Source organism: Mastomys coucha, unplaced genomic scaffold (assembly GCF_008632895.1).
Source record: "Mastomys coucha isolate ucsf_1 unplaced genomic scaffold, UCSF_Mcou_1 pScaffold20, whole genome shotgun sequence".
In the NCBI taxonomy this organism is placed as follows: domain Eukaryota; kingdom Metazoa; phylum Chordata; class Mammalia; order Rodentia; family Muridae; genus Mastomys; species Mastomys coucha.
The window spans coordinates 143,548,655-143,572,997 of NW_022196903.1; the positions used below are offsets into that span (position 1 = coordinate 143,548,655).

General features: G+C 37.9%; 1 protein-coding gene, 1 long non-coding RNA gene and 1 pseudogene across 8 annotated transcripts in view; 2 read left to right on the top strand and 1 right to left on the bottom strand.

Moving 5' to 3' along the window:
* Bicd1 (BICD cargo adaptor 1) overlaps positions 1 to 24,343 on the top strand; it is a 178,871-nt gene that overhangs the window by 46,406 nt on the left and 108,122 nt on the right. The gene's annotated exons all lie outside the window — the stretch shown is intronic.
* LOC116099844 lies at positions 8,423 to 13,628 on the top strand. Its single transcript, XR_004122402.1, has 3 exons — positions 8,423 to 8,567; positions 9,327 to 9,501; positions 13,511 to 13,628. It is a non-coding gene; the product is annotated as an uncharacterized LOC116099844 (long non-coding RNA).
* On the bottom strand, positions 17,398 to 17,835 carry LOC116098467 (annotated as a pseudogene).

Below are 24,343 nucleotides of genomic sequence, written 5' to 3' on the forward strand. Positions count from 1 at the left end.
TTGATAAAAGAGTTAAAAACATCAAGCAAACCATTCAGTCTCACTCTTTGTTGTTCTCTTACAAGCCACATCCCAAGCTAATTGTCTATGTTTCTTTTGGGTTTATAAATACTTTTGAAATATATAAGCTGTTCTGAAAACCATAGTATAGTGTAAAAATATGAAATAAACAATAATACTACTAGTGAGGCTGAGATATAAGCAAGATTTCAAGACCCTTATGTTGTACATAGCAAGATACTGTCACAAACAAACAAGCTGAAAGTGTATATAAATTGTACAATGTTGGACCTATTTCTCCAATTACCAAATTAGAGAGACCATTGGATGACAATTAACAAATTTCTAATTCCTCATATTTTTGGATTTCAATTGATTAGGATATGTTGGTAATATTAATTTTCATATTAAGATATTAAGAAAAAAGTAATTGTTACTTCCTGTTGTTTTTGTTGTAAGATGTGGAATTAGATTTGTGTGGATTTGTTGAAAGATTACCTTCTTGCTTCTTCTAGGGTGTGGTTTAGCTCTTTATGTTGATGTTTTCCATCTATTATTCTTTGTAGGGCTGGATTTGTGGAAAGATATTGTGTAAATTTTGTTTTGTCATGGAATATCTTGTTTTCTCCAACTATGGTAATTGAGAGTTTTGCTGGATATAGTAGCTTGGGCTGGCATTTGTGTACTTGTAGGGTCTGTATGACATCTGCCCAGGATCTTCTAGCTTTCAGTCTCTGGTGAGAAGTCTGCAGTAATTCTGATAGGCCTGCCTTTATATGTTACTTGCCTTTTTTCCCTTACTGCTTTTAAAATTCTTTGTTTAGTGCATTTGGAGTTTTTATTATTGTGTGATGGGAGGAATTTCTTTTCTGGTCCAGTCTATTTGAAGTTCTGTAGGCTTCTTGTATGTTCATGGGCATCTCTTTCTTTAGGTTAGGGAAGTTTTCTTCTATAATTTTGTTGAAGATATTTACAGGCCCATTACATTGGGAGTCTTCACTCTCTTCTATACCTATTATCCTTAGGTTTGGTCTTCTCAGTGCGTCCTGGATTTCCTGGATGTTTTGGGTTAGGAGCTTTTTGCTTTTTGCATTTTCTTTGACTGTTGTGTCAATGTTTTCTATGGTGTCTTCTGCCCCTGAGATCCTCTCTTCTATCTCTTGTATTCTGTTGGTGATGCTTGCATCTATGACTCCTGATTTCTTTCCTAGATTTTGTATCTCCAGGGTTGTCTCTCTTTCTGATTTCTTTATTGTTTCTATTTCCATTTTTAGATTCTGGATGGTTTGGTTCATTTCCTTCACCTATTTGATTGTGTTTTCCTGTAGTTCTTTAATGGATTTTTGTGTTTCCTCTTTAAGAGCTTCTAGCTGTTTATCTGTGTTTTCCTGTATTTCTTTGAGGGTGCAATTTATGTTTTTCTTAAGGTCCTGTATCATCATCATGATAAGTGATTTTTGATCTGAATCTTGCATTTCCGGTGTGATGGTGTGTCTAGGACTTGCTATGGTGGGAGAATTGTGTTCTGATGATGCCAAGTAACCTTGGTTTGTGTTATTTATTTTCTTACGCTTGTCTCCTGCCATCTGGTTATCTCTAGTGCTCCCTGCCCTTGCTAAATCTGACTGGAGTCAGTCCTTCCTGTGATCCTGGTTGTATCAGAACTCCTCAGAGTCAGGCAGTCTCTGTGACCCTGTGATTCTGGGATCCTGTGACTCTGAGCTTGTTAGAGCACCTGGGAGTGCAGCAGCTTCCTCTGGGTGCTGTGGGACAGGGTGCAGAGCTTGCACCCAAGTTTGCTCAGGACACCAGCCCAGAGAGACCGGAAGGAACCCGAGCCACTCTGCTGGCAGAGTTCCTGTGTGCCTGGTCCCGCAGGTCCCAGTTACTCCCAGTGTTGGGTCAGATGTTGGGTCCTCCTCACCTCTGATCCTGAGAGTGTCAGAGCGCCTGAGAGTGGATGGAGCTTCCTCTGGGTGTTGTGGGACTGGCTGCAGAGCTTGTGCCCAAGGTCTGCTCAGGACACCAGCCCAGAGACCCCCCCTTTTTTTCTTTTTGTGCTTACTGTAATTGTTGGCTGGTAATTGGACAGAGATCTTCTTGATACTTTGCACTGTCATCATGACTAATCTTAATATTTTTATTTGATGCCTTAAACTTCGGATACTAAGTTACTTTAGTTTTAGGAAGAAAGTCAATATACTATACTAGGATTTCAGTAAGGAATGAACTACAGAAATTCTGAATAGTTTAGGGTTAGGGTTAGGGTTTATACTGCTCATGGAATAAGATGAAATAAAAGCAGGCAGAAATTTAAGAGGAATTGGCGATGTAGCAATAAATTGAATATTTATGAATAATTTAGTAATAAATTGAATATTTATAATTAATTTGTTTATTTCTGTTTGTCCAATTAGACTGTAGGTTCTTGTCATGAGAGGATGTATGTATTTTGTTATTGTATTACTATTGCCTAGGATATATAGGATCAAGAATAAATAGAAGGCACTGTATAAAATTTCAAAAAATGAACTTATATCTTTACCTTGAAATTTTGTTCACATTAAGTTATCCTACCCATAGTGACAAAGCTGCTGTGACTAGGGCATTGCATATACTAATGTGTTAGAATGGCAGCTCGAGTCTGGACACAGCACACACTAGGCTCAAATAGTTCCACGTGTAAAAGGTTTTACTGGGAGAGAGAAAGATGGGGGTGGTGGCAGAAAGAGAAAAGGGAAAGAGAGAGAGAGATGGGAATGCCTATATATTTATACATATATATGTATATATATATATATGTGTATGGGTGGTGACGTGGTGGTCACAGGTAAAGGTGGGAGATGAGCCCATTGGATTCTGGGAATATGGTGGCTGTTGCCTTGGCAACAGGTTTGTGATGTCACGGGCTTCAGAGGCCTGATGCCAACATACCTCCCTTCTTGTTATTATAAAGAGAAGGAAAGAAAAAGAGAGGGGAAACTAATGGTGAAAAGGGAATAAGGGCGTTATGTCTCTTAAGCTACTTCCTGCTGTCTAGGGGTTTTGTCAGTGTGGGATAGCTGATTTTCACCATCGGGATCTACTTGGTAAATGCTCACATCAGGTTCCTCTGTGGACAGCAGCTCTTCTATGGGCAGCGGCTGGTAATCCTGTTACAGGAGCTGATTAATAGTTTGGTTAGAAATTTTTTGTATTTGTCGTTGAAGAAATGTAGAAACAAGATTAAAGAGGCAGGGAGCAAATAATAACACCAGGACGATGACTTAGGAGAGGCATTACAAAAGGGAGTATCCACTTCCATATAGGATTTTTAAAAATCCCAAAACTGGAGGTCTCACACTCCCTGAAATTTTTTATGTCTAACTGTAGCTCCTGGATTTTATTTCTTACTATCCTGGATTGGCTGTCGTAGAAACAGCATTCTTCTTGGAGGAACAGGCAAAGTCTACCTTCTTTAGTTGTCAGGACATCTAGCCCCCGTCTATTCTGAAGCACCATGGCTGCCAAAGAATAGATCAACAACTCCTGTCTCCCACCTGGAATCCCATGGGTCTTGTATGTAGAAAAAAAAGTGTCTTGTGGTGTTGATAGAAGAAATGATTGGTCCATGAGCCTAGCATATGTATCCAACAAGACTAATATGGGTGGCCCCCATATTTGTCTGACCATTTTCTACAATAATCTTTTGTCTGGTCAAAGAGAAAGCAAGTATAGAGATCATAATATTTAGATGGGATTACACATACAGGAATGATAGCAATTTGGATCGGTTCCTGGCATCTGGAGCATTTTCCTGACCCTATTGGGAAAGACTTTGTTATCTGTGGGGGTTTCTTGAACCTCGAATCTCCAGATGTAAGGGCTACCCTGGATGGAAGTGATCAGCAGGAGGAGGACGAGAAACCCATGTCTAATCCAGTAAGGTCGAGCTTGGCTGCTGGATTGGAGTCTCATTTTCTGGGATTGGGGACAGGTGGGCAGTCTCGATGTCCTCCAGAGCTTAACAGAGCACACTGTCCTCTTAGGGTCGATGTGTATGAAGAAGAATCATTTTTAGGTAGAGGAATGAAAGGTTTGAGGTGAGACAGATGGATCCACTGAGAGAGTCCCTCGAGTTTAGCAGCTATAGGGGTCACGAGAATTACCTTAAAAGGGCCCTGCCATTTAGGGGAGAGTGGTGAGGGCTGATGACCTGTAGAGGATAGAGGGACTTGGTCTCCAATGTTGACAGGCGGTGGACAGGAGACAGTGTGTGGCCACAGAAGATGGTGGTCAGCAAAGTTCCATAGGAGAAAATGGAGGTGGCAAAGTAATAGGGTAAGTAGATGGTCTGGGAGGGGAGAGCATTTAGGTGAAAGACCAGGAGTTAGAACTGGATGTCCATACAAGGGGAGAGATGAGGAGAGGTCGCCTGGGGAGAGCTCATAACCTGAAAAGGGCCAGAGGTAGGAGTTTTACCCAATCAAGGTGAAATTCCTGTGACAGCTTAACAAGAGTGGTTTTAGTGGGGTTTTTTGTTTTTTTGAGACAGGGTTTCTCTGTATAGCCCTGGCTGTCCTGGAACTCACTCTGTAGACCAGGCTGGCCTCAAACTCAGAAATCTGCCTGCCTCTGCCTCCCAAGTGCTGGGATTAAAGGCGTGTGCCACCACCGCCCAGCAACAAGAGTGGTTTTTAAAGTGTGGTTAGTTCTTTCTACCTTACCTGAAGATTGAGGGTGGTAAGGTGCCTCGCGGGGTCTCTGTTCCGCGGGACAAGAGATTCTGGCCAGGTGGGCACGGGATTCGGCTTTGACAGACTACACACGGGTGGTGTAAAATCTGAGTGTATTTTTCAAATATAGAGTCAGGTTTAAATAGTCCATACAGAAAGGTTTGAAAAAGTCAGATGATACAATGATCAAAATACATCAAAACAAAGTACAAGTACATAGCTCTATGTTAAGAACACAATGAGTCAGGCAACAAAGTAAATACATGTTAATTTAGCAGGAACTAAACAAGGATTACAATCTGAAAGGAAGCTTAGCTCTGACCAGAATCACCTGGCTTCTAAAAAGCAGATAACAGCTCCTCTTCAGCTTGTTGCTATGGTTACAGACTGGGTAGGCCCAGATAAGTTTTTCAACCAAGTTGCTTTTCTGGGCCAGTGGGAGCTAGCCCCAGGAAACACCTGCTAGGCTAGTTCCTAGGAGTGATTCAGCTGCAAATCTAATATGGCTTGCCTAAGTTAACTAAGAATGAGGATTTCACCTGATCTTGCCCTGGGATAGTTTGCTTATTCTGTAAGCTTTTATGCCTTACAATGCTGGAGGCTATTAGTATGAATGACTTAACATTCCAAGCCAGGGTTTGACTAAGAAGTTAGAACATTGATGAAGGTCAGAAAACAAAGTCCGAATTTTCTTTTGTTAGCTGTGAAGAAATGATATCTTGGTGAGTTCCTAGCACACAAGTACGAAGACATATCTGAGCCACCTCTGAGTTTGGGGTGCCAGGCGTCAATGCGGAGGCAAGAGACTGACTTTCCTTGAAGTTTTCGCCCCAAATACCGCCATCACGCAAGTGTGCATGGCAGTAAGGAATGTGAAAATGCCAGAGGATGAGGGCCTGAGGCAATGTGCCCTCCTGAATGTGTGAAGGATGAGGTAATAGTTCCTCTAAAGTTTCAGTGCAGGAGTGAGATAGGGAGTAGTCAGTATTAGGTCAAGGAAGAAGATTGCAAATATTAAGAGGCAGGAATGATTGGACTGTGAGGTGGAATCTTCTATTAGAGCTACCTAAAGAGAAAGAACCCTGGAGGGAGGTAGAGTTTGTAAGCCTTTATAATTTGGAGTTGTGACAAGTTATGAAAAGGGGAGACAGTTATAGGTGACCCAAAGGTTAGTTTTTTTGACTCTCGAATAAGGAGTTCAGCGGCTGCTAAGGTACAGATACAAGGTGTCCATCTCTGGATGGTTAGGTCTATTTTTTTTGATAAGTATTCTACAGGTGCAAAAGAGGGTTCCAGTTGATGACCTAAAAGACTCCAAGGGCAAATCCCTCTTTTTCAGTTACATAGAGGGAAAAAGTGATGTAAAGCTGGGGCCTTAAGGAGAGCCTGTTGAAACTTTTGAAAGGGCTTGGTAATAGGTTTGAGAATAGGTTCGTAGGTAGGATCTGCTGAGGGAAGTAAGATTTTCCTCCTACCCTGACAATAGGAAAATGAGGAGAAGTGGGTCCCCAAAACTCTGTCAGGACTGAGTAAGTGGCTCCAGTGTCCAAAAGGAAGGAGATGGGCCACTCACATACTGTGGTATCTATCTACCTGGGGCTCTCCCTGCTAGTGATGGTAGTAGTCGGGTCAGGGGAGTTCGAGCCTCCTCAGTTGGTTATAGCCAAGCCTAGGAGATCAGTTGGAGGGTTATCTGGGAGTGATGACCCCCTGTTCTGGGTAACATGAGGGCAATTGACAGCCCAGTGTCCTCTCGATGGCACCCAAGGCATGGCCCCTTGGCTTGTAGAAGTTAGGGCAGGCTTTTGCCCAATGACCTTTTTGACCAATTTGTAGCAGGTAATCTGGTGGTCTCTGAGTCTTAGAAGACCATGAGTCTGGTGCAGTGGCTGGGGCTGGTAAGACAGCCTTTGACAGCATATAGTATTTTTATTTGCGGATGTTGTCATCTCTCCCATAGTACACTTTGAAGGCCAGAGCTAAGACTTCTGCCTGTGAAGTTAGGGGTCCCCTTTTCAGTTTTTTAAGTTTAGCTCATATGTTAGGTAGCTCTGGGAGAAGAAGTAGGTCATCAGAAGTTGTTTACCTTCTGGGTTTTCAGGGTACAGATTGGTATGCTGTAATATAGCCTTTGTAAGGTGTTCTAAAAATTGAGATGGATTTTCCTGCTTGTCCTGGACAATCTTGGAGTTTTTCAAAATTTACTGGCTGTAAGGCTGCTTTTCTAAGACTGGTCAGAAAGCATGTAATAAGCCTGTCTCTGGCTAAACTACCACCTGTGGAATTATAATTCCACCAGGGATCCTGGTCCAGCACTATCTCAGAGCCAATTGGGTATGTACTGTCTGTTTAGTGAATTCCATCTACATGCACTCTTGCCTCTTCTCAAACTCATCTGTGTTCATCAGGAAGTAAATTATTAGTAAGAATCATGTGAACATCATGGGAAGTCAAGCTATAAGATTGAGTGATATACTGGAACTCTTTAATAAACTTGGAAGAGTTAGAAGTATAGGAACCCAGACTACTTTCTACTTGAGAAAGTTCACTAAGTAAGAAAGGATCATGTGCTCTGAGAAGGCCATCTACCCCAGCAACTTCCCTTAGAGGAAGGATCATTGCTGGGTCAGGTGTCTCTGGGGAGGAAGGACTTGGGGGTTTGACTATGGCCTTAGAGCAGGTGACATGAGGAGTGAAGGTAGCTGCCAGTGGGGGTGTTTGCAGCGACCTACAGCTGGCACAGAAGAAGGGGAGGGGTCTGGAGAGGTAGAGCTAGCAGGCTCTTGGGTATACTGGTGAGGAGAAATTGAGGCAGCAGTTTAGGTCTGTGGTGAAAAGGAGGTGGTTCATTAGCTGGATCTAGCATTGTAGCATCATCTAGCAGAGGTTGTATAGATTTCATGGCTAAAAGAAGTTGGGATGGGGAAGTTGGGCTGGGGAACAAGAAGAGCACAGGGAGAGATTGGAGCGAAGATAGATACAGTAGTGGCTGTAAAATGCCAACCCCTTAGTCCCTAGAAAAAGCTGGCCAGGCCCTATCTGGAAAATTAGAGGCCCTCCCTTTGATTGATCCTACCAATTATTATGCTGGTGTCTGTGCGAGAATTATAGCAGACTGGTAAATAGAAATGTGAAACTGAATGTGTAGGTGTGGGCCTGGGCAGAAGCCAGCCCCACAAGATACACCAGAGGGCCACAGCTCACGTGGTAGCAGTTAATATGGCTCAGCAACTCTGTGATTCTCATAGCCACCAGCTGAGGGGGCTGTGAAAGTGAACTTGCGGCAGCTGCAGTTGCCAGTTTGTAGTGTGGCCGGTCCACGTGGCTGTGATCTTGTTGACAGAACCAGGGTTTCGGCACCAAATGATGCGTTAGAATAGCAGCTTGCGTCTGGACACAGCACACATGAGGCCCAAACAGTTCCACAAGTAAGAGGTTTTATTGGACAAGAGAGAGACATGGGGTGGTGACAGAAAGAGAGAGGGAGAGAGATGGGAGGGGCGTTCTCCATATAGATATGGATGGAGATGTGGTAGTCACAGGTAAAGGTGGGAGGTGAACCCAATGGATTCTGGGAATATGGTGGCTGTTGCCTTGGCAACAGGTCTGTGAATCCTGCCTATGTGATGTCACGGGTTTCGGAAGCCCTGATGCCAACATATACTGATGCTGGTTCCCTAACTACTCCATGTCTGCTACAATATGCATTAGGTGATGGGTGCTTTTCGTCATTGCCTCCAATACCACTGAAATTAGGGAATGGACATCCACAACTTCTGATAACACTGTCTTGAAGAAGGAAAAGTATCTAAATGAACATACTTTATAGCAGAAACTACAATACTTCTAGAAGTATGTTTGATTGGTAGATTTCATTTTGCTTAATCTTCCTTTTTATTGAAAATAGATTTCACATAACATACCCTCTCACTCTTCTCCCAGTTCCTCCCTACCTCCCCTCTTATCCGAATCCACCCCCTTTCTGTCTCTCATTAGAAAACAAACAGGTTTCTAAGGGATTTGAGGTAGGGTTTCTCTGTGTAGCCCTTGCTATCCTGGAACTCACTCAGCCTGTAGACCCAGGCTGGCCTCGAACTTAGAAATCTGTGTGCCTCTGCCTCCCAAGTGCTGGGATCAAAGGCATGTGCCACCATAGCCCAGCGACAGATGATTCTTTAAAGACTCCTAAAGATGAAAAATCTATTAACACTGTAGGAAATAATCTGATTATTGGGGGGAAATCCAAGAAGCAAAATGAATTTTAGGTCACAGGAGCCAATTGTCAGTATTTTTATCACATGAATTGTTTTAATTTTCAAGATTGGAATCTTTCTTTTATCTGTTCCTCTTGGTTTATTATTTCTCTTTTATTGTATTTGCTCTTTATAAGTTGCCTCTAATGCTTTCTGGAATAGTGTGTGATATAAACTCAATAAATAAAAAAGTCTAAATGACTTATGAATAAAATCTTGGGATAGAGCCTAAATATTACTTATAGAAAGATTTGGTTTTTTATTTCTATAGAAACATCATTTGCTCATTTTCTTGTATCATACTTTGTTCTTTAGAGGTTACAGAATTTTTATACAACTCATGGATTTGTGTTTATAGGAGGTGAATAGTGAATGCCTTGCAGGAGGAGCTGCAGTGGGCAAGTGAGCTTCCTGGAGATGACCCACCATTTTGCACAGCTATGATGGGTGAATCCTGGAAAGGCATGGCTCCAGGAGCTTTGCCCCAGCATTGCTTCTGGCTGCTGATGTACCTTCTCATGCATTTCATTGCTGTATCCTCATTTTTCTGACACAGTATGATTAGACAATGAAAGATCCTTTCTGCCTATAGTCTGTTATAATTGATTCCTAGGTATTAGCCAACCCTATGAGCAAATTTCCTGCAGATCAACATGAAGATGAACTTTCATGGAATAATGCTGTTTAGATTAATTGGTTTTATAGAATTTCTGATTTGTTTCTAATAATCAGTTCTTCTGATGTCTTCTTCAATGACTTGAAGTTTTTATTATACAAGTATTTCTCTCACTTAGTTGAGTTACCCCCAATATATTTTATATTATTTGAGGCTATTGTGAAAGGTGTTGTTTCTTTGATTTCTTTCTCTAATTATTTATCATCTGTGTATAAGAATTCTACTGATTTTTGTGAGTTAATTTTGTATCCAGCTACTTTGCTGAACATGTTTATCAGCCCTGGGAAGTTTCCTGATGGAATTTTCCATCTTACTTATGTATATAATATAATCTGCAAATAAAGATACTTTGAATTTTTCTTTCCAATTTGTATCCCCTTGATATCATTCAGTTGTCTTATTGCTTGAGCTAAGACTTCAAGTCCTATATTGAATAGGTATGGAGAGAGTGGAAAACCTTGTTTTATTCCTGATTTTTGTGGAATTTCTTTGGATTTATCTCTATTTGATGTTGACTATAGACTTGCTATATACTGTCTTTATCATGTTTAGGTATGTCCCTTGTATCTCTCAGGGACTTTTATCATGAAAGGATGTTAGATTTTGTCAGAAGCTTTATTTTTATTTTTATTTTATTTTTTATTTATTTATTTTTTTGATCTAATGAGATGATCATGAAGTTTTGATCTTTTGGTTTGTTTATATGGTGGATTTTTTATTTATGTATGTTGAACCATCTCTGCTTCTGGCATGAAACCTACTTGAACATAGCAGATAGTCTTTTTTATGTGTTTTTGGATTCAGTTTGCAAGTATTTTGTTGAGTGTTTTTGCATCTATGTTCATAAAGGAAATGGTCTGTAATTTTATTTCTTTGTTGGGTCTTTATGTGGTTTGGGTATAAGGGTAATTATGACTTCATAAAATGATTTTGGCAGTGTTCCTTCTGTTTATAGAACAGTTTGAGTAATATAGGAATGAACTCTTATTTGAAAGCCTGGTAGAGTTCTGTGCTAAAACCATCTCTCCATGGGCTTTTTTGGGGGTTGGATGGGAGTCTAGAGATTTAATGATTGCTTCTACTTTACTAGGAATTATAGGTCTGTTTAAATTACTCATCTGATTTTGATTGAACTTTGGTGTATATATCTAGAAAATTATCCATTTCTTTTATATTTTCCAATTTGGTGGAGCACAGCACAGATTTTTAAACTATGTCCTTATTTTTTTTTAAAGATTTATTTATTATCATACATAAGTACACTGTAGCTGTCTTCAGACACATCAGAGTGTGTCAGATCTCATTACAGGTGGTTGTAAGCCACCATGTGGTTGCTGGGATTTGAACTCAGGACCTTTGGAAGAGCAGTCGGTGAGCCATCTCACCAGCCCAACTATGTCCTTATTATCCTCTGGACTTGCTCTTTGTTTGTTGTTATATCCCTTTTCATTTCACTCTATCTTTTCTTTAATTTGGATAAGGGTTTGTCAATCTTATTGATTTTTCTGAAATAACCAATTCTTCATTTCATTAATTTTTTTTTGCATTTTTTGTTTTGTTCTAGAGATTTCAGGTATTCTGTTATGTTGCTAGTATGAGATATTTGTTTGTTTGTTTGTTTGTTAGGCACTTAGTGCTATGAACTTGCCTCTTAGAAATGCTTTCATTGTATCCCCTAAGTTTGGGATGTATAAGCACATATGTTGTGCATTCCTTTCTAATCAATTCTAGAAAGTCTTTAAGTTCTATCTTGAACTTTTATCTTTTATTCAGTAGAGAGTCAGTTTTCATGAGTTTCTGAGCTTTCTCTTGTTATTGATATCCAGCTTTAATCTGTGGTGGTCTGTTAATGAGTTATTTCCATTTTCTTGTATCTGTTGAGACTTGCTTTTCTAAGGGATGCTGAGAAGAAAGTATATTCTTTTGTGTTTGGATGACATGTTCTGTACATATCTGCTAGGTCCATTTGGTTTATAATGTCAGTTAGCTCTCTGTTCAGTTTTTGTCTATCTGTTGGTGAGAGTGGAGTGTTGAAGTCTCCCTACCACTATCAGTGTGTGAGAGTCAATATGTGATTTAAGCTGTAGTAGTGTTTCTTTGACACAGTTGGGTGCCTATGTGGTGAATAAATGTTAAGAATTTCATTGTCGTTGGGCAGTGGTGGCACACACCTTTAATCCCAGCACTTGGGAGGCAGAGGCAGGTGGATTTCTGAGTTCAAGGCTAGCCTGGTCTATTGAGTGAGTTCCAGGACAACCAGGGCTATACGGAGAAACCCTGTCTCGGGAAAAAAAAAAGCTAAATCAGCTTACTTCTTAGATTCATTTGCTTGGAATATCTTTTTTCTATCATTTTTCCCTTTTTGTTTCTGTGTGTATGTGTATGTGTGTGTGTGTGTGTGTGTGTGTGTGTGTGTATGTATATATATATATATATATATGTATATATTATATATATGTATATCAGGGTTAGGATTAGGGTTATACAGACACACAAACACATATACATGCATACATACATATATATATATATATAATTATTAACATTTATTCCTAAAATAGATAAATAATGAGAAATTTCCCTCTAAGGAAAAAAAATCAAGATAAAGATGTCTGCTTACTGATGGCCGAAATTTAATGTCCTCCTGAGTAGGGGGAGCTTAATACATTGCAGCTCTGTTTAGTACACTGTCAGTACTAATACACACATTGCTTGGTGGCTTTTAACTGTGTAAATGATAAGTATAGAATGATCAGCTATCCAGAAAGAAAGAAGCACATGGCTAGTGAGGTACCCTAGTTAACTGAAGTTACAGGAGCTGAATTTGTGAGAGGCAGTAGATAGTTTACTTTTATACCAGTCTTTCCTATACCATTTCATCTTCTAAAGGTGTAACAAATTCCTCTTATTCTTGCTGGGAAATAAGATATATTCATCCTTCAGGGCTTTGGTGAATGATTAGTTTGCAGAAGGCTCTAACGTGGGTAGGACCCATTCATTTCTTTTGTGCTTATCCTGTGGCAGGCCCAGCTCCAGCATCAGGATTCACTGATAAATAGGATACAGGAAATCTTTGCTCTTGAGGTACTTAGCAATCTCAACATTAATTACATTGGTTTCCATTCCATACTGTGCATAGTCTAAGTCATCCTTGATTCAGCTTCTTTTCTTTGAGTAGGTATTTTTAAGTTGTTAAACCATCCCCATTTTGATAGACAGCGTATGTCACAAATACCAGTAGTCTAAAATGCTTGAGTTCACCCTGTTCAGTTCTCAGTTGTCCAGCCATCTATCCTTCTCTGATAGCTTAGCTTTAGGTGACTGTCATCTACCATGACTCCCAGTTATACCTAAATTTTTACTTGGATTCCTTAAAACTATACCGTGACAACCTACCTGGTAGCCATCTCCATATGTACTGCTAAAGCTTTTGTCCATTTAGCTCTCAACTGATAGAATTTCAGTTTGGGTGAGTTACCTAGTAAATGATTTCTTGGGGGTTGGAGAAGAGAGAAAAAAAAGCCTGTTGGTTATGCTCACATAAAGTTTAATTTTTCTTTAATTTTGTTTGTTTTCCCACAAATACAATAGCTCAAAGATAGATTATAACATATCCAAAGATAACACTTCTTCAACCCAAACTTGATTTTTTTTCTCCTATATGGAGTATCAAGCTTGGATGCCACTGTAATTTTCTTCTTGGAAAAAAATTATTCAAATGTATGTAGTTAACAGATGTATTTACCTAAAGTGTCCTAAGAACTTACATACTTTTATATACTTACTTGAAATAAATATTGATGGGATAAATGAATATAAAATTTTCAGGAACTGTTTATTCTACAAGTCTTAACCAAAACGTCCAGAGACTATTTTCATATGAAAACAGAAAACAGAAGTCTAGTGTACTTATTCCCACAGAGCCTTCACATTCTGAACATATTTTAATCTTGTTTATGGCATAAATAAAAATGCATCATCACATTTTTTTCTTTTGGTTGTTCTTTGTTTCCCCTATGACTTCATAGAAGTTCTTTGTTATGGACTTCACTGTAGTTTTCCACTCAGAAAAAGTATGTAAATATATATAATTACCAGATAAATTTACTTAAAATTTCTTAAGAACTTGCATAGTTTTACATTTACTTGAAATAAATAATGATTGGATAAATGGATATGAATCTTCAGGAATTATTTATTTTACAAATTGTCTCAATATCAAGAGATCATTATTCCCTTGCTTGTCTTGAAAATAGCTTTGCTTTCTATACCTTTAAATTTTTAAATGTTTTAATATAAAATGTACAATAATTATACAGTCAAATGAATTTAATTTTTTATTTCCAATCTATTTTCTATTTTATGACAGGAGTTAAATTAAATGTAAAACTCTTGAATTGTATTTTCTAGTTAAATTTACTGTAAATTATGCTTTATTTTATGAAATTATGGTTTATTTTCTTATAATTGAATAACCAATTATATCATAATTAAATATCCTACCATTTGAAATTTGATGACTTGCTGGCGCACACCTTTAATCCCAGCACTTGGAGGCAGAGGCAGGCAGATTTCTGAGTTCTAGGCCAGCCTGGTCTACAGAGTGAGTTCCAGGACAGCCAGAGCTACACAGAGAAACCCTGTCTCGAAAAACCAAAAAAAGAAAAAAGAAAAAAAAAATGAAATTTGATGACTTACCATGTCTGTCTATATTCACATCTTTTCCTAGATTTTCTCTGCTCCAATGATTTATTTATTGTAGAGTATCATATTTAAAAGCAATGATTCTGATAGAAAATTTTAAAATAACAACGATTTTATTTTTCTTGTTTTAAATATAATTATCTAGTTATTTTCAAATTTTTGTTTTTAAAAATTTTAAATTATTGTTTTATGAGTGTTTTGCCTGCATATATGTATGTGCACCACGTGTATGCCTGGTGCTTGCTGAAGTCAGAGAGGGTATTATCTTGGGACTGGAGTTATAGACACTTATGAGCCACCATATGGGTGCTGGAAATCAAACACGAATTCTTTTCAAGAGGAACAAATGCTCTTAACCATTGAGTCATCTCACATATTTTTAATATGTGAAATTATAAATCATTTGTTATTGAAATTCTAAATGGAATAAAATCTTCTGATTCAAAAATGTAGAATTTACTTTCATTTACCCAAATCCTCATGTTTTTCTCCTTCTTTCTTTCTTTCTCTCTTTCTCTCTTTCTTTCTTTCTTTCTTTCTTTCTTTCTTTCTTTCTTTCTTTCTTTCTTTCTTTCTTTCTTTCTTTCCTTCTTCCTTTGAGTCAGGTTCTCTATGTATTCCCAGCTAGTCTAGAACTCACCATGTAGATCAGGCTAGCCTTGAACTCACAGGTATCTTGTTTACCTGCTCTGTCAGATTAGTGGCATGCACCAGCATGCTGGGTCTTACTTTTTTTTTTTTTTTAAAGATGTATTTATTTATTTTACGTATTTGAGTACACTGTCGCTATACAGATGGTTGTGAGCCTTCATGTGGTTGTTGGGAATTGAATTTTAGGACCTCTGCTTGCTCTGGTCAGCCCTGCTGACTCCGGTCAACTCCTCTTGCTCAATCCCTGCTCATTCTGGCCCAAAGATTTATTTATTATTATACATAAGTACACTGTAGCTGTCTTCTGACACACCAGAAGAGGGCGTAAGATCTCACTATGGGTAGTTGTGAGCCAACATGGGGTTGCTGAGATTTGAACTCAGGACCTTTGGAAGAGTAGTCAGTGCTCTTACCCGCTGAGCCAGCCCTTACTTTTTTTTTTTTAAATATGGGTTTTATGGGTTTTAAAAAATGTAGAACATAGCTAGGCAGTGGTGGTGCACACCTTTAATCCCAGCACCTGGGAGGCAGAGACAGGTGGGTTTCTGAGTTTGAGGCCAGCCTGTCTACAGAGTGATTTCCAGGACAGCTATACAGAGAAACCCTGTCTTGAATTCCCTCCCTCCACCAAAATGTAGAACATAAATATATACATATTATTATATGTATACATATAATAATACAATAATTCAGTAATAATGCTGAATGTATATACAAAATGCTTAATATATAATATATACACTAATATATATAAAACATATATAATATATACTAACCATTTTGTATTTTTATGTCAATGGGATTGAAGATAGTTTTATTTCTACCTGTTATTAATATAATAAAAATACATTTTTTAACCTTTTACTTTACTGCATTTTTACATGGCATGGAACTGATTAAGGAGACACAGAAGAGTTGAGTTTTTTAAAAAGGAAGGAATACATTAACTGATTATATTTGCATAGAACAGTAGTTATTAAAAAGATCTATAGGGCTGGAGAGATGGCTCAGTGGTTAAGAGCACTGTCTGCTCTTCCAGAGGTACTGAGTTCAATTCCCAGGAACAACATGGTGGCTCACAACCATCTGTAATGAGATCTGATGCCCTCTTCTGGTGTGTCTGAAGACAACTACAGTGTACTCAAGCTGGATTATTTTATATTCATATGATTTTGTGATTATAGACTGTTTTACTTTGTTTTATAACCATAAAGGAGAAATGAGAAGTTATTTCTACCAGTATGAATAAAACAACAGTTATGTCCCTTCAAATAAACTGTACTTTTCTTGGAGTAGCTGTAATTTTATGAACATTGATCATCACTTTAATTAGATGAAAGAATAGTTGAGGATAGTAGTCCCTTCTTCAGAACCCATTGAATTCATTGATTCATATTATACAGAGGTCAGATTGCATGTGGCACTGATGAGAGAGACACAGCACAACATACAGAGAGGGCATGAGTATACAAGAATAGAAAGCCCTGGTGAGAGTCTCCTCTATTTGACTTCAGTTCTTGTCAACTCTGTGACAGCTAAATAGACACGGTCATGATTGTTACTAGGGCTAAGTTACAGTTTTAATGAAAATGCTTAAAGCCAAGAAGGGTAGGACCAGTGTAGAAGAGGATGAACTTCTTTGTTAGGTGAGAAAATTAGATTCTAATTTACATGCTTGATTAAGCTTTGACTTGTTTAGATTTGATTACCTTTTCTTTACTCCAAGATGTCCTGTCTGGTGGATGGACCAAAGAAGTAGGAATCTATGACGGCAATATTAAAATTCAGGCAGAGCTAGGTGTGTGGGGTAGCTCATTAATCTCAGCACTTGGGAAGCAGACGTAGGTGGATTTCCATGAGTCCAAGTCCAGCATTGTCTACTAACAAGTTCCAGGTCAGCCAAAGCTCTGTTGAGATGCCCTAACTCAGAAAAACCACCATTACCATCATTATCATTATCATTGTCATTATCATTATCATCATTATTATCATCATCAGCAGCAGCAGCAGCAGCAACAACAACAAATGAAGAAAGAAAAAAGAAAAAGAAAAAGGGAAAAAAGTGATAAAACAAAACAAAAACACAGGCAGGAGGTTGCTTGCTGGTTCTAAGTAGTTTTCAGATTTATACAGGAACCTGGTAGCTGGGTGGACTGATAGATAAAAATAGCTGCTCCTCCAAGGCTGATGTGCCAGAAATCTTTTTAGAAGCTCACTCAATCCAGTACCTTCTGCTACTATGACTGAAGCTTGGACATAAAATATTCATTGAATATTTCACTGGGGTTCACTTATTACTGGGGAGAATATGCTGTTTCTTGGTTCACACAGCATTCTGTTTTTTTTTTTCTTTTTTTTACTTAAGCAGTCTTTAATGAAAGCCATGCATGAGATGTCTCTACGCCTGCATCTTCTCCATTGTTTCTTCCTTATATTTGCCCTTCTCCTTTTCTACTTGTTGGGACTTGGCTTTCCTCTCCAGGATCTTCTTAAGGTCCTTGTCCAGCTTTAACCTGGTGATAACCACCTTGCTGGGGTGGATGCCCACATGGACAGTTGTGCCATTAGCCTTCTATTGCTGGACTCGTTCAGTGTAGATGACGTATTTCTTCCTGTACATTTGGACCACCTTGCCAATCTGCTGGCCTTTGTAGTGTCCTCGAACAACCTGAACTTTATCATCCTTTTGAATGGGCATAGACCGAACATTATACTTCTGTCTCAGCTCTTTGGAAAGAGGGGAAGATATGATCTTCCTCCTAATGTGAGAAGGTGCATTGAAATGCCATTTGCGGATCTTGCTTCAGTCAGAAGTCATGAAGGGATTGAACTTCATTTTGGCAATTCCCCCAATGGCCACCTGTTTTCTTTTTTAATGAGACCGAGTCTCATTATAAGGCCGAGTCTGGCTTAGAACTTGTGATCCTTCTGTTCCACACGTCTGAATGATATGATTGCAGGCATGTACCACCATGTGTGTAGTAATCCCGTTGTGGAGTATCCACTCAAGAAGACTGTTAGGACATGGGTATAAGCAAATAAAAGTCTTTATAAATGGCAATTATACTGGGTGTTTGGGGTCCCAGTATACCCTGGCACCTTTCTCAGGGTGAACTTTTAAGCATAGAAACCATATTTTGAGATGACATACTTCAGTTAACAAGAATAATTAGCCAGAAGTTGAACTACAGAAGCCAAAGAGCAAGGTTAGTACATTTAGAAACCTTTGCAAAACTATGGACTTTGATGGATTATGTCTTTGTTTTTGATTTGATGGGTGATTCTGTTTATGTGCTTAGTTTTATGGTGGGAATGGTGTTTCCATCATAGAATCAGTTGTGCTAAGGCCAGTGTGGGCCTATTAAGATCTAAGAGCTTGCCGAGTGGTGGTGGCGCACACCTTTAATCCCAGCACCTGGGAGGCAGAGGCAGGTGGATTTCTGAGTTCGAGGCCAGCCTGGTCTACAGAGTGAGTTCCAGGACAGCCAGGCTAAACAGAGAAACCCTGTCTTGAAAAATCTAAAAAATAAAAAATAAAAATCTGAGAGCTTATTACATTTGCCTCCCCCTTTAAATATTTTCATATATCATATTTTATTTTTTTCTAACTTACCCCTCTCAAAATTGATCAGTTTTAACAAATATTTTTGGTTTTTTGAAAACATACTTGTATACAATGTATTTTTATCATATTTCCCAACCATTCCTCCCCCTAATAGTTCTTGGATCTACCTCCCACTTCCTTCCCTAGCTCAGTGTCCTTTTTAAAAAGTACTTACCAAGTTTAGTTTGTGTTGCTATATACTAGGGCTGCTGAGCCATCCACTGGAGCATGGTTGACCAGGAGCCATACTGTTCAAGAAAACTAACTCTCTCCCCTAGAAGCTACCAACTATTAATAGCTCCTTAACTAGGGATTAGAACTTGTGAATATCCATGCCCTCCATGGTTGACCTTGTACCTGTCTTGTGCAGACAATCTCAGCTGCTATGAATTCAGGAGTGTAACAGTCCTCCCATGTCTAGAAGATACTGTTCCACTCCAGTCCTTTCCAACCTCTGGCTCTTAGAATCTTTCTGTCCCCTCTTCCTAGATGATTCCTGAGTCTTGTGTGTGTGTGTGTGTGTGTGTGTGTGTGTGTGTGTGTGTGATATAGATGTCCCATTTGTGGCTGAGCACTCCACACACACTTTCTCTTCACTTTGACCAGTGTGAGTTTCTGAAGTAACCACTGTCCACTGATCAAAGAAACTTCTTTGATGAGGTCTGTGAGCTCACCCTAGTCATGAGTTCCTGGCCAGATTTACAGTACCAGGCATGTTTTTTCTCCCACAGAGCAGGCCTTAAACCCAGATTTGTGGCACTGTTATACCCATATACATATCTTGCCACTCCGGTTGTTATTCTATCTCACACAGTTCACACCTGGGCAAGAATATTGATGACTTTTTCACCTAGTAGCATGCAGAGCACTTTCTGGTGCTATAAAAGCTAGCCAGCAGAGGGAAACTTTGAGGTCAGTAACAACTTGATGTGGTGCCTTCACCAAGAGGGCCTCAGAGCTCTGTTGGGAAAAGGAATAGCCTGTATTATTTTGGGGTCTTTGGTATCAACTACTTGAGGGAAGATAGCCTTCATCTGACACTGGACTTTATTTTACAACATATGGCTCTGGGAGGAGCATTATACTCTTTGTAAGGTAACTCCAATTAAGTTCTTTAATAATAGGTTTCGATATGCCTTTTAAAATTTCTCTAGCGTTAGCTATCCCTCCTCTCACTCCCTCTTTTGACAGAGGGGAGCTCCTTTATTTTCTTTTCCCTTTACATCTCTCTTAGACAGGGTTTCATTATGTAACCTTGTTGGTTTGGGACTTGATATGTAGACCAGGCTGATTTTGAACTCACAAAGATCCATCTGCTTCTGCCTCCTGAGTGCTAGGATTAAAGGCCTACACCACCACACCTGACTTTTTTTTTCCTATGTAAAGTAGGACACATTTGGGGAATATAAGATATTAACTAAAAAGAACATTGTATTACATAGTTTTGTAAAGGTCTCTGAAACATAAATAAATCTATAAGGATATACCCTTTTTAGAGGGCTCATTCCCCACAAGGAAGAGACTTTGCTTAGCAGTTTTCTGTGTAAAGCCATCTGTAGAGGGCAAAAAGACTTTGTGCACACAGATATGCATTAGAGAAGCCAGAAAAGTTAAACACACAGCTTATCTCTTCGGTGAAATGAGGTGTTTAGCTACCCTTCTTGGAATGCTAGGAATGATACAGTTTTACAATCCAGTGATCCTTTGTTGTCTGATGAGATAGGCTCTGCCTGTATTTCCCAGAATTTGTTTTTACTTATCCTAGACCCTTTACACCTAAGTCCTGAGCATTGCTTCTAGGCCATAAAACCATCCTTATGAGTGATATCACTTGTACTTTACAACAACCTAAATGACTTCTGTGTAATCTTAGGTCCTGGGCAATCTTAACACCCACAGGCATTATATTTATCACAGTTAAGCTCCCTAGAGCCTAAAGCTTGGGCATTATCTTTGAGTAAATAGTACCCATTTTGTGAAAGAAGCCGGATATACTTTGTAAGGAATCTCAATGCAAACATGTCTTAAATTGTGTACTTTGACTTGAGTTCATTGTTATCAGAAAATCCCTGTTTTCAAAATTGTGCTGTGCTTAAATATGGTTGAAGTAAAATGATCTGAGCCAGACTCTGGAAGTCCTGGTCCAGTGCTGATTACGACAAAATTGGGCTGAGTGAGTTTCATTCTTGTCTTTTCTGTGGATCTTTTCTCCCTGGCCTGCTGTGAAGTCTGCAGGGAACCAACACAGCCATCTGCATGTGTCTTTATAGAAACCAGGCTGTGTGTATCAAATAATAAAGCAATTCTGCGGAGAAACCCATTTGCACCAAGCCTGGATGCTGCTTTTTCCAGAAACAATTCCAAGATCTTAATCATATTTTAAATACATTGCAAAGTCAATTTCTAGATGAATTTCACAATACAAAGTAAAAGCTTTGTGTTATTGATATATTTATGATTCAGTATTAACTAAAGTTGAAACTGACAGAAAATTAGTGATTCCCTCTTAAAATAGATAGTATAAATTTTGAAGTAAATTGTTTTTCTTCCTACCCTGTGTTTAAAATCTGATATGATAAGTTGAATATTTAAAGAATATAAATCTTTGCTTCCTTATTTCCCAGTGTGTTAATTTGACTAAAATTGGGGTGATAAAATACTTTTCATAGTGATAATACTATTATTTAAAAGATTGTGGTAATTGTATATTGGGTGAGGTAATTAATATATCTGCAATAGAATGGAGAGTATTTATTTTACTTTTGTTTTGGAGATACTCTCACTTTGTAGCCTAGGTTGCTCCTAACCCTTTATCTTTCTGTGTCAGCTTCCTGAATGTTGAGGTAACAGGTATATGCTTCCACTCCTGGTTCTAAGGAGCATTTAAAATGGAGGACTTCTTTTTACACTGGGTAAAGAAGCAGAGATATGCTTAATTACAGCCCAAATTCAGACTTGATTCTCATTTCATTCATGCCTTTTATGAAGTGGCAAAGCCCATAAGTATACATACAGACTTCTATCTCTGAAACTTCAGTGTTTGGCTTTATTACTCCCCTCCATAAACTGAGTGGATTCCCTTACTAGGCCTTGTAGTCACATACATAAGGTCTTTTTCCTAATTCCGTTTTTCTGCCATGCTCATGATTGATGTCTTTCTCTCTTAGGCCTCTAAGGAATTTCAGCTGCATGCAATCTGCTATCTATACAGGCATCAGGTATACAGCCTGCTTACAGTTATGTCTTGTGACTTTTGGCTTCAGATTTTTAAAAATGCTATTCCTTGGGTGTTTTCATGTCTTCTACAGAGGATTTTCTAGGCAAGTTATTCTAGTTCTGAAATTCCAGCTTCCTAGAAGAGTCAGAAATAGAGCCTACCCCCTTTTTTAGGGAGTTATTCATCATTCCAAGATTACCCATTTATAAACATTTTATCAATGACAAAAGCAAACATTAATTGATAGTGAGTTTATAATATTTCAATTAATCTTAGAATAGTATAATTAATTAAGTTACTTTACTTTCTCAGGTCACTCTCTGTCTTTACTTTTTAACTGTTTGTTGTGATTGGTATTTATACTCTTGTTGGCATTGAAGTGTTTTGTTTTGTTTTGTTTTGTTTTATCAATTTTGCTATAGCTTTAGAGGGGAGAGTAAAAATAAAGATACTTTCAAACCAGTTTTACTCAGAAGTTAGAACAAGTAGAACCAAAAATGAACTTAGGAATACTTTTATCATTTGAAGAAATGTGCAAAGATACTAACAAAGTATTTATAGAAGGTTCTATTTAAATTTCTTTTTAGATTTATTTTGTGTGTGTGATGTTTTGCTTACATGTATGACTGTGTGCCATGTGCTTATCTGATGTCTGTGAAGGTCAGACAATAGTATTGGATCTCCTGGAATTGGAGTTGTGGATGGTTATGAATTGCTGTAAGGATGTTGGGAATTGAACCGAGGTCCTTTGTAAAAACAAGTATCCTTAACTGCTGAGCCATCTCTCCAGGCTTCAGTCCCTACTCACTCCTTTTTGATACAAAATTAACAGCCTTGTTGGTATAGAAATGTTGAACTAAAGTTTTCTATTTGTCTAGAGTAACATGCTATATTAAATATGTAAGGGTTGGTCCATATGATTTTAATTATAGAAAGCAATATACATCAAATAAAATTCTACTTTTTACTAGTATGTTTAATGCCATGTTGTGTACTAATTCTGAAAAATATAAATAGCTGATTTTTTTGTTTTATTGAAATATGTAATTATTGGAAGTTATAAAAAGGCATTTATTTTATATATATAAATACAAGGCAACTGATTATCATAACAACATATATGAATGATTATGTTTTCAGTACATTTTAAAATTTAAAAATAAGTCACAGATTCTGTCAAAACTCTAATTTTTCATCACTAGCTTTTAAAATATAATTAAGTTTTCTTAGCTATTGTTTTTAAGTGGAATTTACTGATTTCAACAGAGAAAAGCACTGGTCTATGTGATTTTAGTACAATTAAAATTTTCTGCACCTCACAAATTCAGTAAAAACAAAACAAGAGCATCTGACTACAGGGAAGTGATCTGATGACCTGTCTGGGCATCTTCACTGTGCCTGTGGGAACTGCACTGTGAGTACTCTAAGATGCTCTAAGTCTGTTTACCATGACTCATACTGCAGCTGCTTTTAATTATTTACCAATGAGAAACCTGAATTTATGCCAAACATCAAGAAGGAAGATAGTGGTAAATGCTGAATATGCCATTTTGATTTTGTGTGTATGTGGGGGTACACTTGATTTCCATTGATATGAATCTTTTTGTAAAATTAAAATTTTATACTTTTTGCTTTGATGCCCATTCTAGATTATACATTTGAGCTAAAGGAATTTTTCTCCTTCAATTCTTGAGTAGCTGGAACTCTAGGTCTATGTTATTGTGAATAAACTTATTTGTTTTTCTTACATATAAATTTATGTTCTGAGCAGATGATTCTTTTGTATGGATCAGACTCTTTGCAAGAAGTCCCCACTGTATATAATAAAAGTTTACTGACAAAGGAGTTTATAATATTTAGATTCATAAAAGTTTTAGAAATTGCTTTGAGGGAAAAAAGCTAGAACTATAGAAATAAAATTATTTCTATAATTTATTATAGCTCTTGGTCAATATTTATTCTTATAATTTTATTTGCCCAATGCATCGTAAGTTAATTAATTAATTAGTTAATGGCACAAGATTTTGCTTTGTGGCCCAGGCTAGACTCAGACTTGTTAACAATCCTTCAACATGAGTGCTGCATGTTTGTTAATTTTTTTTCTGTTTCTATTAGCATTTTGATATTGGTTTAAAAATTATAGCTTTGATGCTGTTGTAGGACTCCTAGAGAAAGCTGATACTTTAGTCTACTGTGAAATGTGTGTTTGTGATGAACTTTTCTACAGTGCTTTGCAAGGGAAAAGTATATTAACTTTAGTTTAATATACTTTATATTTATATACTTTATATTATATACTTTTTAGTTTAGTTTATGTACTTTACAGTACATTGTATGACTTTGAATAATGAAGCATTGATGATAACTAAGATGTCATATGGAAAATGGTTGTCTTCCATCCTTTTTAAAGACCTAATGAGAATTTGTTTCAAAATAGAAAAGGAACCTAAACCTTCCAGAGGAACAAAGTGAAGAAGTAGGATTCTTTGAATGAAACTTTAGAAATGGGTGAATTGTGGGAAA